The sequence below is a fragment of the Pleurodeles waltl genome, chromosome 11 (genome assembly GCF_031143425.1).
Source record: "Pleurodeles waltl isolate 20211129_DDA chromosome 11, aPleWal1.hap1.20221129, whole genome shotgun sequence".
Taxonomy (NCBI): domain Eukaryota; kingdom Metazoa; phylum Chordata; class Amphibia; order Caudata; family Salamandridae; genus Pleurodeles; species Pleurodeles waltl.
The window spans coordinates 234800144-234815969 of NC_090450.1; the positions used below are offsets into that span (position 1 = coordinate 234800144).

The following is a 15826-nucleotide window of genomic DNA, read 5'->3' on the forward strand; positions in this document are numbered from 1 at the left end:
ATGCAGTGGCATTTAAAATGTTGTCAGCCTTTTTGGCCTTTTCTTTGGTCACTGAACCAACCATCCTTGTTTAAACCACCTGTTGTGATGAGATGTATTAAAAGTTTGAACCTTATTCCCACCCAAACATTTTGTGATGCCATAGTGCATCTTAACTTGGCCTATGATATTAGTCGTGTATGCCTTTTGAACCCATGCATAGCTGTTTGCTGTATCTCCTGGCTTTAAGGACTTTGCTTTTTGCGATTACGTCAACTTGTGTGAGTGAACCTCAACCACTTTTAGTGCATCCGCCCAACACCTACTATTCTAAGACAAACTGGGGTTGAGAATTTGAGCGAACTTCTTACTTAGTTTTGAATCCTTTCCACATTGGGTACCACTGTACAGGTGTTCTTTGTCCTCTGCGGCCCCCCCAAAAAGAGAATAAGCTCCATTGTTTGGACCTTAAAAGGACTTTAAACTTCTGCGTTTATCATTCCAAGGCCCAGTGAGAGGACAAATACTTTTTTTTACCCTGGCCAAGAAGCAGCCCTAGAATGTTCGTGAGCACATTCTGCCACAACCAGATGCACTACCACTGCATTGGCAAGTGTCAGTCCTTGAAATGTGCCAAAGTGCAACGTTGGCATCTGTACATATGCTCAGGAAGCGCTACTGCTTTGACACATCGCCCTCTCTATTCTGTGAGACTTTTTGGTCTGACCCAACTCTGCAGACCCTCCATCTTGGCTGCTTAGCTATCTGTTCTGAGGTGTTTTAGAAGTATATATCAGAACCGGTTACTTTTGGTCACACACAATATCTCACCTCCTATTCCTCACTGCCCTCCTACTTTTCCGTTCCCTGGAGTGGTCTCTTAATAAAATCTAAAAGATCTCACGTTAGTACTCAGCATACTGTTACCAACAAGTATTCACCCTCCATGTCTGAGGGTTTGCAAAAGGAAAAGACAAACTGATGTCAGTTCCACAGGAGTGGTGCTTACATGTGACTCGCGCTGTCGTTTTCAGAGCATTATGAAGTTAGCTCGAAGCCATTCAACACCCACCTATCAGCGCATGGGAGCACTTCTACAAAGTTCTCCCTATCCAGTCTGGCACTTGAGGGATAGTCTAAGGTGTGAGGAACTAGTGCTACCTGCCAACATGAGACATTGATACATATTTTTTGCAGTAGTTAAGGACTGATGCAGCCCTTTCCCTTTGGTTGATTTTGTAATTACAATGGTATAAGGATTGATGTCTTGTAGACTTGATCTTTTGCATTGTTAGATACTCTGGACTTTGTCATATGGAGGGTGATGTGGAGTACCCGTCACTTCATTTAGGCCCATGGTCTGTCATCTGCTATTCCAGCACATCCCAATGCTGCAGGAATATCTCCAGTTAGTCTCATGGTCTACTTTTCTGTCAAATGCTGTATTGTGGGTGACACAAGATGCTTTTAGATACTCGGCATCATTCTGAGGCACCTGCATCGCATAGCAAAGCCTGTTCTAGAAGTACCCACACATCTTAACACATATTTACCCTCATAACCAGGCTCTTACAAATATAAGTGCTTGCCCTTAGATGTCTAAAGAGTCTAAAACTGGAATGTGTCCCAATGTGATGGTTTTATCGAACATCAAAATTCATTTGAAGATGCCTAATTCTGCCTCCATCACTTGCACCTTCAGAGTGACTAGGACATCTTTGCAGGTTGCCACTTACTAGAGCATCCAATCCAGCGCATTTGTCATGGGCTCTCTGCCCAAAGTGCACAGACTCATAAAAGGGAAAGTGCAAGGTTGTTTCAGAAAACCAGAATGCAGCCCCCTCTTTTAATAGTCATATGCAAAAATGGTATGGCAATCTTTTACCAAGGTTTTGGACATGTAGATCTAACCAGCTAATGGGGAGGACACCCACGAATGCCCAAGGTCACCAGCCTCTGTGATGCTTCCAAGGCTTTTCATGGTTTCCAAAACGGCCTTGGTGGAAGAGAATCGCCTTTACACCTCTCCAATTCCTATGTTTGTGAAAGGGTAGAGAATCAACAGCTAAAATGTGTTTTCTTGCAGTCAGCAGACGGATTACTTCAAGGGAGAATCAGCACGCGAGCAATCACTGATATCTCCATTTCTGTCTTTCTTCTTCAATAGGCTCAATAAATCTTAGTTGCCTCATACCCCTTCAGTGATCCCCTTGGGCTCTGCTCAACTGTACTTACAGCATTGAGTTTCACTTTGAATATTATGGTCTAATGTTTCTACCCTGGTGTGTCGTAGTTCATTTGACCTTGGGATAGGGCCCACTTTTGCTGCACCTGGCACCGTTTTCATGACTACAGTTCGAGCACCTGAGACCTTAAAAATCGCAAATGTCAGTCTTTTTATTAGGCTGGTATCCAGTTTCTTAAACCATGAAAGTCAGGCCCCCTCTAGCCAGAATACCATATTCTTTCCAAGCAACTCCTGTAACACCAGCCTGTTATTCTCTTCACTTAGTCTGGTTCTGGTTGGATCACTTCTTCCATGAAGCATAATGATCCACTTGAAGTGCCTGGTTTCACCCATTAGTCTCAGATTGTTCTTCTCAGAAATTAAATCACCACAGCAGCAGATCATGGCTTTTATTCTATACTGGTGGATGTGTACTGCTGCCACATTTATAGAGAAGCACTGTGGTGCTTTGTAATAGGCCTTTTAGGTTGTCTGGTGCCAACTAATGTTATGGAGGTGCCTGGCACATTTGAACACTATTAGAGAAGGTAATAACAGTGCCAGCATAAATCAAGCCTGCTGCAAGAATCCGTGTGACAAACTTAAATGTTCCATGAGCCAATGATGGTGATTGTCAAATAAGAAAAGCGCACCAGCTGAGCCCCCCAACTTTACTATGAGTAGCTTGAGGACAAGATCTAGAGTTATATTAAGGCTCCTGATGTAGAGCAGAGTCTGTTAAAGGCATCAATGCACATCCCAGCACTGGAGTGGGCTGAGGCACTGTAGGGTTACTTGGTGCCAGGGAAGGAACTGCTGACAGAAGATCAGCTGGAGACTTTGACAGATCCTGGGGTCTCGAATGTGAATGAGAGGAATCCAGAGCCATCGTGAAAAGCTGCATCATAGCCTTCTTAATGGCTACAGTGTTCTGCGGGTTCAACTATGGCCCAGGGAATTGGAGTGTAATAGTTCCAGATTCAAAATTGGATCTGAATCGTACATAAACGCCAGGGTCATTCCTTAGGAGTGCAGCTGCGTGGCTTCTTCTGGGAGAGGAAGAGATGCGAAGGGGAAGAGCATTACTTGGATCTACTGTATTTTCTTTTCGACTTTGTCCTGGATTTACCAGATCATGGCGAATAGAAACAGTGCAACTTGGAATGTTATCAGTCCCACTTCTTGTGTTTGTTGATGTAAAGGTTGACTTCCCACTTCATTCGCCCCAGGATCGGGAGAAGTATGTGATGCTGAGGCACCAGAGGCAGGTGCCCTTTGGGTCTGGGACTGACTTCGGCTTGTGAAAATGCAACACAGCTTAAACCCTGTTGTTTTGGGGAGTTGGAAGTTTTGGAAAAAAAAAACAACTCTGTATAATAAAATAAACAATAGAAGAGCAGCTCAGGATTTATCCCTCAGGGAGCACAACAAGAGGAACTGATGTTGGTGCACAGAGCTGCCACCTTTAAACCGCTCTGTGCTGCCATGTCCAGAAGAAGGACAGGATTGTGACGGAGACCATCGGCACCACCTTCCATCATGCAGGACCTATTACAAACCATTGTCTGGATCCATTCTGTCACATGGGGAGAGTCACAAGGTGAGGAATCTGTTGCTAAATGGTAAGAGTTCACCCGAAAAAGCGTTACCGGAAGTAAACAAGCTACTCTGTTACTATTAACCAATTTATTGATTCTTGGTTTGTGACTGAAGCCATTCTTGCATACTTTGCTAGTTTGATTTTTGGTACATAATTCGTATAAATTGGTCCGAGAGAGAGGAAGGCGGCTCTAAGATAATTTCCGGCAGGTAAATCTTGTAAAAAGGATTTTAATATTTCATTGATTAGATTATGGAAAAACTTCAGTTAAGAATGTGTCATGTAATTTTTGGTAAACAAATGAGAGAGTGGTTCAGATGAGCAATAAAGGGAGCAGTTCAAAATCAAGCTGTCTCCCTTCTCCCAGTGACTCCAGGTGTGTGATTATTAGAGTGACTACATAACTAACGCGGAGTGCATCTTGTGGCCACTTGTTCATAGCTTCAATTCTGGATGTCGGGGTGCACAAGTGAGCTTGACTGTGATGCTGCCATTCACTAGGCTACCTATCGCATTAGGCACCTTCAGCAATGTTCTAGTTACCTATATCTACGAATATGGTCACAAATTGTTGTTAAATGATTCTGAAACACCTCTCAGTAATATTTACCAAGCCGCTTTTTAGATCCTCAATAAGAATTGTTTGTCTGCCATGTAAACCTTTAGTCACATGTTTTTCTAAAAACTTTTCTAGCTGCTGTTTCAAAGAAAGCATCCTGTCTGCTGTCCAAAGGAGAATATACCAAATTATTCAAGGGCTAAATATTTCTTTTGCAGCCTAGTCTGAACACATTTTTTCTAAACTGAATTCTGCTCCCTTGAGATCAGTAACCATTCCTCCTCAGATGTAGTAGAGACTCCTTGTAACAAAATGTTTGACCAAATTTGATTCTATCAGTGGTCGAACATGATTTCAGGCTTCAGCTTTTGCTGATCTTTCTTACTTCTCCACTCTATCTTTACCCGACATCTAACGACTTCCTTCTGGATATTTAGACGCCCTGTGAACGGAGCATTAATAGTAATGCTTTAGAGGGTCCAGACGTGGTTAACTAGGGCTTTTACTACCTCCTGTTTGCTTCGGGAAAAGGGATTTGTGTACTATGTGTGGTCCTCAAATGATTCTACCTGTTCTTTCACAGTTACATTAGCTGCTCGAGCGTTGATTTTTCAGCCATTCTACTGTGGGAGGTAGGATGGATTTTTGCCAAAGCCCCTACAGGTCCCCATTTGACAGCCTCACAGTGAGTATTAGCCTTTCCGCAAGGGGAGATGGTTAGACCGAAAAGAATTACAAGTACGTGAATCTCTCAGTTCAGCCATAATTGGCTCTGTGCATGTTCTTGAAAGTAATGGTTGTGTTTTTTTTTTGTTTGCTGTCCTGGGTTGCACTGATGATCCTATCTGGATGCTTATTTGGTCAGATTCACATCCTTTCAGGGGTTGTAAGGTTCTTCAACCTTTATTGGGTCTTGAAATGGTGTAGGTCTGGTATGTATTGCCTAAGAAGTCATTCCATTAATTTTGATTCCTTCTTGTAACCTTATCAGGGTTTATGCCCTTAGTCCTGGGGTGATAATGACAGAGACTGCCTTAAAAAACATGATGGAATTGAAAGTGACTCTCCTCTGACTTGGTTTGGTGGTCGTGGACTGCCCAAAACCTTACTTTAGGAATTCTCCACAGTGGTTCATACTACAATGCACAGAAAGTCAGAATATATGTTCAGTTTGGAAAAGCCAAACCGAGAAACCTCTTTAGCTCGGCCTCTGAGCTTGCATTGGTTGTTGCCTACAGCTAGCATTATTCAGTACTTAACATTTTTACTTTTTAGTCAGAAAATCTAGAAGATTTGTGACTGGGATACTGGACTGTGCGCAAGAACTCTAACAATATATATATATATATGTTCGATGGCATGTGTAGCTGCAGATACACATGCTGTGCACATCCCGCCATCTGGTGTTGGGCTCGGAGTGTTACAAGTTGTTTTTCTTCGAAGAAGTCTTTTCGAGTCACGAGACCGAGGGACTCCTCCCATTTCGACTCCATTGCGCATGGGCGTCGACTCCATCTTAGATTGTTTTTTTTCCGCCATCGGGTTCGGACGTGTTCCTTTTCGCTCCGTTTTTTTGGGTCGGAAAGTTAGTTAGAATCTCGGAAAAAACTTCGGTATTGTTTGAGTTCGGTATCGGGTTAGTTACAACAGATCGACACCGAATTTTGAAGAGCTCTGGTGGCCCTTTGGGTTTTTTTTCGATCCCCCGTCGGGGCCTGGTCGGCCCGGCCACGTGTGACTTCAAGGCTGATGGAACAGACCCCATTCTGCTTCTGTCCAAAATGCCATAACAAGTATCCGTATACGGATCAGCATCTGGTCTGTAACTTGTGCTTGTCCCCAGAGCACAAGGAAGATACTTGTGAGGCCTGTCGAGCGTTTCGGTCCAGAAAGACGTTAAGAGACCGAAGAGCCAGAAGACTGCAGATGGCGTCGACGCCGACAGGACAAGAACGTTTCGAGGAGGAAGAGGAAGCTTTCTCTATCCACGAGTCGGACTCGGAAGAGCTCGAGGCCGAAGAAATGCCGAAAACCGTGAGTAAGACGTCGAAACATAAGACTCACGAGAAGTCAACAAAAGCCCAGGGGCCATGGCTTAACCCAAAAAATAGGTGACCGATCCAAGGCACCGAAAAAGGGCACGCTGGTGTCGAAGTCATCCGACTCCGGTCGAGATACCGCCACGCAGCAATCTCGGACCCGACACATCGGCTCAGAGAAATTTCGGCACCGTGACAGCGGCACCGAACAAATTCGGCACCGAGACACCACTACGCCGAAAATACAAAGGTTTCTTCGGAGCCTAAAAAGACGTCCGAAAAAGTTTTGGTTCAGAGACATCCAGCCTCGGAGCCGGAAACCGGTTCCTATACAGAGGAACAAGGATTGTCCTCCCAAATGCAAAAACATAGATTCGGAGAGGAACTTCAAGCAGTAGAGCCAGACTATACTCAAAGGAGGCTCCACATTCAACAAGACACAGGGAAGATAACCACTCTTCCCCCAATTAAAATAAAAAGAAAACTTGCCTTTCAAGAAAAGGACAAGGAGCCACAGGCAAAGGTGGCAAGGAAAACAACTCCACCACCGTCTCCACCACCATCAGTGCACACATCACCAGTAGCAACTCCTCCACTGATGCACTCCCCAACTCATACTACCATGAGTCAAGATGATCCCGATGCATGGGACCTTTACGATGCCCCAGTATCGGACAACAGCCCAGACTCGTACCCTGCCAGGCCGTCCCCACCTGAGGACAGTACATCTTACACACAGGTGATCGCAAGGGCAGCTGCTTTCCATAACGTCACCTTGCATTCCGAACCAATTGAGGATGACTTTTTGTTTAACACGCTATCCTCCACTCATAGCCAATACCAAAGACTACCTATGCTCCCAGGAATGCTAAAACATTCAAAACATTCAAAACAAATATGGCGGGATGTGCACAGCATGTGAATCTGCAGCGACTAATGCCACGAACAGATGTACACTGGGTAAGTGACATTTTCCATATATATATGTTTGGTGGCATGTGTAGCTGCAGATACACATGCTGTGCATTATCCTGCCATCTAGTGTTGGGCTCGGAGTGTTACAAGTTGTTTTTCTTTGAAGTCTTTTCGAGTCACGAGACCGAGGGACTCCTCCCTTTTGGCTCCATTGCGCATGGGCGTAGACTCCATCTTAGATTGTTTTCTTTCCGCCATCGGGTTTGGACGTGTTCCTCTTCGCTCCGTATTTCGAATCGGGAAAGTTAGCTAAATTATCGAAAATTAGACGGTATTGTTATCGTTCTGTACCGGGTTAGTGTTATTGTATCGGCACCGACATCAAGAGCGCTCTGGCAGCCCTTCGGGGCTTCCGTTCTTCACCGAGGCCTGGTCGGCCCGACCACACCCGTCGCCGAAGACTAATGGACCGGACCCCCTTCGGCTTCGGTCATTTGAAGTATCCCTATACAGACCAGTACCTGGTCTGTAATCTGTGTTTATCACCTGAACACAGGGAGGATACTTGCGAGGCTTGTCGAGCGTTTCGATCGAAAAAAAAACAAAGAGATCGACGAGCAAGAAGACTGCAAATGGCGTAGACACCGAGAGAGCAACTCGACCTCGGAGAAGAGGAAAGCATTTCCATCCAGGGATCGGACTCTGACGGATCCGAAAGTGACCGAACCTAGACGGTGCAGCGAACAGTGAGTAAACCTGCCCCGTCCAAAACTCGCACACAGATATTTAAGGCCAAGGGGACGCCACCGCCAACAGGCCATTGCTTAACCCATCGAAAAGAGGGTGACCAAACATCGGCACCGAAAAAGGCCAGGGATTTGCCGACGACTTCAGACTCCGGTCGAGATTCAGGCACCGAACGCTCTCGACACCGAGAGTTCGACTCACCCAAAGTGAGAAAAATATATTCGGAACCGAAAAAGACTATATCTGAAACCTCAGTACCGAAAAAAGCGGCTTTGGAGCCGAAAAGAAGCTCTTACACAGAAGAGCAAGGACTTTTCAGCCAAATGAAGGAAAGACAGAGATTTGAGCAGGAATTAAGTATGGAAGAACCGGACCATATACAAAGGAGGTTACATATCCAGAAAGAGACTGGAAAAATACACACTCTACCTCCAATCAAATCTAAAAGGAAACTTGCATTTCAGAAGACAGAAATGCAGCCTAAGGCAAAGGTGGTTAGAGACAAATCCCCACCACCAAGGTTCTCACCACAACCGTCCCCACCGCACTCACCACAACTATCACCAGTGGGAACACCTCCAATGCAGTCACCCACACATACAGGGATGACACAGGATGATGCTGATGCATGGGACTTATATGATGTACCAGTATCGGATAACAGTCTGGATTGTTATCCAACAAAGCCGTCACCTCCAGAAGACAGTACTGCATATACGCAGGTACTATCCAGGGCAGCTACGTTCCACAACGTAGCAATGCATTCAGAGCCAATAGAGGATGATTTCCTGTTTAACACCTTAGCACCTACCCACGCTTCCTATCAGAGTCTGCCAATGCTCCCGGGTATGCTCAAACACGCAAAACAAGTATTCCAGGAGCCAGTTAAAGGAAGGGCTATCACGCCTAGGGTTGAGAAGAAGTACAAGCCTCCCCCAACAGATCCTGTGTTCATAACACAACAACTTACACCGGACTCAGTGGTTGTAGGAGCAGCAAGAAAGAGTTCAAACTCTCAATCGTCAGGAGACGCTCCACCGCCTGACAAAGAGAGCAGAAAGTTTGACGCAGCGGGCAAACGAGTGGCAGCACATGCAGCCAATCAATGGCGGATTGCTAATTCACAAGCCCTACTTGCTCGCTACGACAGGGCACACTGGGACGAGATGCAACACATCATACAGCACTTGCCCAAAGAACACCAGAAACGTGCCCAACAGGTTGTGGAAGAAGGACAGGCCATATCCAACAACCAGATAAGGTCCGCACTGGACTCGGCAGACACGGCAGCATGAACGGTCAACACAGCAGTAACCATTCACAGGCATGCATGGTTAAGAAGCTCTGGATTCAAGCCAGAAATCCAACAAGCGGTGTTGAACATGCCATTTAACCAGGAACAATTGTTTGGGCCAGAAGTTGTCACAGCAATTGACTAGTTAAAAAAGACACGACACGGCCAAAGCCATGGGCGCGCTCTACTCCCCACAAGTCAGAGGCACCTTTAGGAAACCACAATTCAGAGGAGGTTTTCGACAGCAAACATCAGAGCCTTCCACCTCTCAAACCAGACCCACCTATCAGGCACAATATCAAAGGGGAGGGTTTCGTGGTTCCTATAGAGGACAATTCCCAAGAGGAAGGGGAAAGTTCCAGGCAACCAAACCAAGCCAGACCAAACAGTGACTTCAATGTCACAAAACCCCAACACTTATCACCAGTGGGGGAGGCTAACCGCATATTACAAAACTGGACACATATTACCACAGACGCATGGGTCCTATCAATTATCCAACATGGTTATTGCATAGAATTCACAAATTTCCCGCCAGATGTGCCACCAAGAACACACAATCTGTCCAAACAACACTTAGACCTATTACAAATAGAAGTCCTAGCACTATTACAAAAACAAGCAATAGAGCTAGTACCCAATCATCAGAAAGGAACAGGCGTCTACTCACTATATTTCCTAATTCCAAAAAAAGACAAAACGTTAAGACCTATCTTAGATCTCAGAACACTGAATCTCTTCATCAAATCAGACCACTTCCACATGGTAACACTTCAAGACGTGGTTCCCTTACTAAAAAAGGAGGACTACATGTCAACATTGGATCTCTAGGATGCATATTTCCACATACCCATCCATCACAGAAAATACTTAAGGTTTGTAATGCAAGGCGTACACTATCAATTCAAAGTGCTACCGTTCGGGATAACAACGGCCCCAAGAGTATTAACAAAATGCGTAGCAGTAGTAGCCGCTCACATAAGGAGACAGCACATGCATGTATTCCCATATTTGGACGACTGGCTAATAAAAACCAACACTCAACAACAGTGTCTTATTCACACACAATACGTCATAGAAACTCTACACAAACTAGGGTTCTCTATAAATTACCAGAAATCAAATCTGCAACCATCCCAAATACAACAATACTTGGGAGCAACACTCAACACACAATGAGCAATTGCCATTCCAAGTCCACAAAGGGTCCAAGCGTTCCAAAATGTAACATCAAGCATACAGTAAAACCAACACTACCCAGTAAGGTTTGTAATGAAACTTCTAGGCATGATGTCTTCATGTATAGCCATTGTCCCAAATGCAAGGTTACACATGAGGCCCCTTGCAACAGTGCCTAGCAAAACAATGGACACAAGCACAGGGTCAACTTCAAGATCTAGTGTTGATAGACCACCAAACACACTTCTCGCTTCAATGGTGGAACCCTATAAATTTAAACAAAGGGCGGCCATTCCTAGACCCAGTGCCTCAAGCTGTTATCACAACAGATGCTTCCATGATAGGGTGGGGAGCACACCTCAACAAGCACAGCATACAGGGCCAATGGGACAATCAGTAAAAACAACTTCACATAAATCATTTGGAACTGCTAGTGGTGTTTCTAGCATTAAAAGCATTTCAACCACTGGTAGCCCACAAACGCATTCTTGTCAAAACCAACAACATGGCAACAATGTATTATCTGAACAAACAAGGGGGGGGACACACTTGTCACAACTGTGTCACTTAGCACAAAGGATTTGCCATTGGGCAAGTCACAATCACATTCGACTGATAGCACAATACATACCAGGCATTCAAAATCAGTTAGCCGACAATCTCAGTCGAGATCACCAGCAAACTCACGAATGGGAAAATCATCCCCAGATCCTACAGGATCACTTCCGCCGCTGGGGAACACCAAACATAGACCTATTCGCAACAAAAGAAAACGCAAAATGCCAAAACTTTGCGTCCAGGTACCCACACCCTCAATCCAATGGCAATGCACGATGGATGAGTTGGTCAGGGATATTTGCTTACGCTTTTCCCCCCCTCTCCCACTCATTCCTTATCTGGTCAACAAACTAAGTCAAAACAAACTCAAACTAATACTTATAGCACCAACCTGGGCTCGCCAACCGTGGTACACAACACTGTTGGACTTATCGGTAGTACCCCACATCAAACTACCAAACATACCAGATCTGTTAACACAATACAAACACCAGATCAGACATCCGAATCCAGCATCGCTCAATCTAGCAATCTGGCTCATGAAGTCTTAGAATTCGGACATTTAAATCTTACACAAGAGTGAATGGAGGTCATTAAACAAGCAAGAAACCCAACAACAAGGCATTGTTACGCAAACAAATGGCAAAGATTTGTTTGCTACTGCCACACTAACCAGATCCAACCACTACATGCCTCCACAAAGGACATTGTAAGCTACTTATTACACTTACAAAAGTCTAACCTAGCATTCTCTTCCATTAAAATACATCTCACTGCAATATCTGCCTATCTACAGATTACACATACAACATCGCTTTTTAGAATCCCAGTCATTAAAGCATTTATGGAGGGACTAAAAAGAATCATACCCCCAAGGACACCACCAGTCCCTTTGTGGAACCTTAATATTGTATTAACACGACTCATGGGCCCACCATTCGAACCCATACATTCTTGCGAAATGCAATATCTGACTTGGAAAGCAGCCTTTCTAATAGCTATCACATCACTTAGAAGAGTAAGTGAGATACAATCATGTACTATTCAAGAACCCTTTATACAAATACATAAACATAAAGTGGTTCTCAGTACAAATCCAAAATTCTTACTTAAGTCATATCACCATTCCACCTAAACCAAACTGTGGAACTCCCAGTCTTCTTTCCGCAACCAGACTCAGTAGCCGAAAGAGCCTTACATACATTAGACATAAAAAGAGCACTAATGTATTACATTGACAGAACAAAACAATTTCGTAAAACAAAACAATTGTTTGTAGCCTTCCAAAAACCTCATGCAGGTAATCCTATATCCAAACAAGGCATCGCCAGTTGGATAGTTAAATGTATTCAAACTTGCTACATTAAAGCAAAAAGAGATTTACCTATTACACCAAGAACACATTCCACAAGGAAAAAAGGCTCCACAATGGCTTTTCTTGGGAATATACCTATGACGGAAATTTGTAAGGCAGCCACCTGGTCTACGCCTCATACATTTACTAAGCATTCTGTGTAGATGTGTTAGTAAGCGCAACAAGCCACAGTACGGCAGGCTGTATTAAGAACATTATTTCAGACAACTTGAACTCCTACAGGCTAAACCACCGCTTTTTGGGGAGATTACTGCTTGTTAGTCTATGCACAGCATGTGTATCTGCAGCTACACATGCCACCGAACAGAAAATGTCACTTACCCAGTGTACATCTGTTCGTGGCATGAGACGCTGCAGATTCACATGCGCCCTCCCTCCTCCCCGGTAGCCTGTAGCCGTTCTTAGTTGAATGAAAATGGTAAATATGTAAATAAATATTCTTTTGATACACATTAAGTACATACATAACTACTCCATTGCATTGGCAGCTCTAGTATACTCACAACTCCTACCTCGCCCTCTGCGGGGAAAACAATCTAAGATGGAGTCGACGCCCATGCGCAATGGAGCCGAAAGGGAGGAGTCACTCGGTCTCGTGACTCAAAGACTTCTTCGAAGAAAAACAACTTGTGACACTCCGAGACCAACTCTAGATGGCAGGATAATGCACGTCATGTGAATCTGCAGCTACACATGCCACCAAACATATATACTATCTTTTCCGAACCGAAACACGGAGCGTAGAGGAACACGTCCGAACCCGATGGCGGAAAGAAAACAATCTAAGATGGAGTCGACGCCCATGCGCAATGGAACCGAAAAGGAGGAGTCCCTCGGTCTTGTGACTCGAAAAGACTTCTTCGAAGAAAAACAACTTGTAACACTCCGAGCCCCACACTAGATGGCAGGATAATGCACAGCATGTGAATCTGCAGCGTCTCATGCCACGAACAGATGCACACTGGGTAAGTGACATTTTCCATATATATATATATATATATATATCAGTATCCCAGTCAAGAAGCTTCTAGATTTTCTGACTAAAAAGTAAAATGTTAAGTACTGAATAATGCTAGCTGTAGGCGACAACCAATGCAAGCTCAGAGGCCGAGCTAAAGAGGTTTCTCGGTTTGGCTTTCCCAAACTGAACATATATTCTGACTTTCTGTGCATTGTAGTTTGAACCACTGTGGAGAATTGCTAAAGTAAGGTTTTGGGCATTCCACGACCACCAAACCAAGTCAATCACATGCAGCTAATGTAGTCAATGCTTTATTTTACAAAGACTTGCATATATACGTTTTGTGAAATGTGTAGGGTTTGTCTTGTCTCTTTCCTCGCACTTCTGTCTAGTATCTGTATTGTTAACCACCACTCTAGTTTGATTCTCATGCATTCAGTCACTGACTCCGCAAAGCATGACTATTTTCGACATTTCGTTGTCGAAACATATTTTTTCTGCATCTTCTGTGTAGTTTGTGCTATTGGCGATGTTCTCCATCTGCCTGCACTGAAAGTATGATCATAACTTTTTTTATTGGGCGGAAAAAACACATTTCCTCATCAATGCTTTCAGACGTTGTAGGCCTTGTTTGTAATGTTGGTGCGTAAGAGTCGCATGAAGGCTTTTAATTGCCTCTACCCTCACCGTGAATTAAGTGCTTCTGAAATTTGTGGTATTTTCACACAGGACTGAGAAAGGAGAGGGGATTATGGTTTCTTGGTAAAACCCAAGCAGAAGCTGTCTGACAAGCCCAGAAAAAATCCAACACATTTACCCACCATAAAGATAAGACTCCAAAAGAGACGTCTCTTCTTCTGTCAGTATGTTCTGAGCCCCAGAGTCCATGCCAAACACTGAAAGGGATTCCTGTGAGGTTTATCCGAAAGTGCTGTAGACGCCTTTTTTATTCTCCCTTAACATCAGAGTCCCTGTGGTGGTCTTTATCGTCTGTCTGCATGCAGCAAAGGCTGTGACCTTGTATCTCTTGCTACTGCTTTAGGAATTGATCACCCTTTTAATGTCTAATCCAACATTAAGCACCTGATACAAGCATAAGAACTTTTGTTTTACACCTATCTCATCATCAGCTGTTAATAAAGAGTATTAAAGGTTGGATGGAAAAACCGAGGTGAATACAAAAGAGAAAAAAGGATGGAATGGGGAACCGAAAACCAGAAAAATCCCCAAAAGATGTAAGCAAGTGGATATACAGATGTAGAACGCGTATGCTGAAACTCTTTCAGTATATCAAATACACATCACTTTGTGAGCCAGTTGTCAGAGGATCTGATAAATCTCATTCACATGATGTCGGTGAAGCAGGATAACAAAAACACACTCTTAGCCACCACCACAAACTGAAGGTGTCTTTTCCGCCAGACATAAAGAAGAGGAAAATAAAACCTTCCACGTTTTGTCAATAACTGACCACTCTCTTGAGTAGGCTGCCAGGAACCACCAGTCTAAGGTGGAGGATGACCCTTTGCTACTCTGCTAAGATTCATTTCCAGAGAACTCCTTTACAAGTAGGTATGTTCACGCAATGTAGAAGAAGAATGTTGTGTTTTAGCTCTGGAAAAAAGTCTTCTGTTTCCGAGCTAGGCAAACTCTGAAGTAGAAGGGTTTACTAGAAGCATTGTATGAACCTGGTTTCCAGAACACTGATGTCACTAAACAAAGAATGAAGGAAAGAGAGCATGGTGAGAACAGTGGCTCCTCTAATTCAACTACAGCTTTAAAAATTAGCATCGAACAAAGAGTACTGAAAAAGAGCAGGAAAAAATGGGGTATATAGATCACGTTCCCACTAGCAGAACATCAAGAATTGAAGTTGACATCCACGCATGCCGTAAAAGGTTCCTTTAAATGCTAGGGCAAAATATTTCTAGGGTAACACCATCACCTCTCCTCCCACCAACCCCAAACCCTCCCGAGAACATTTGGCATTGTGTATGTTGAATATTATTTATGGCACATAAACTAAAACGTGCTTCGTTTTACACAATTGTAGATTTACATAGACACAGTTGAACAAGGACACACATTTGATCGATTTGGTTGAGTGCTGAATGTGCATATACAGAGAAACGTGTTTGCCTAGTTGGAGTGCAGTAGTACCATAGGCCTTTGGAGACAAGTGGTAAATGATAGAAAGCCTCACAATAGGCAACAGGACTGTAGCAACAACATTATAGGTAAAACGTTTTTTTCATTAGAGCTAGGGCAGTTCTTGGCATGGCAAAACTAAGGAGCTACCTTGGGCATCACCAACAAAGAGTGCAATTTTACCACTCAAAGTGGGAAACACTAAGTATTACATAGGATGCAAAAATCTGTGCGTCAAGCTTATG

The 15826-nt window shown here is 43.9% G+C and overlaps 1 protein-coding gene across 5 annotated transcripts in view; it reads left to right on the top strand.

Moving 5' to 3' along the window:
• ACSL3 (acyl-CoA synthetase long chain family member 3) overlaps positions 1-15826 on the top strand; it is a 503023-nt gene that overhangs the window by 425040 nt on the left and 62157 nt on the right. The gene's annotated exons all lie outside the window — the stretch shown is intronic.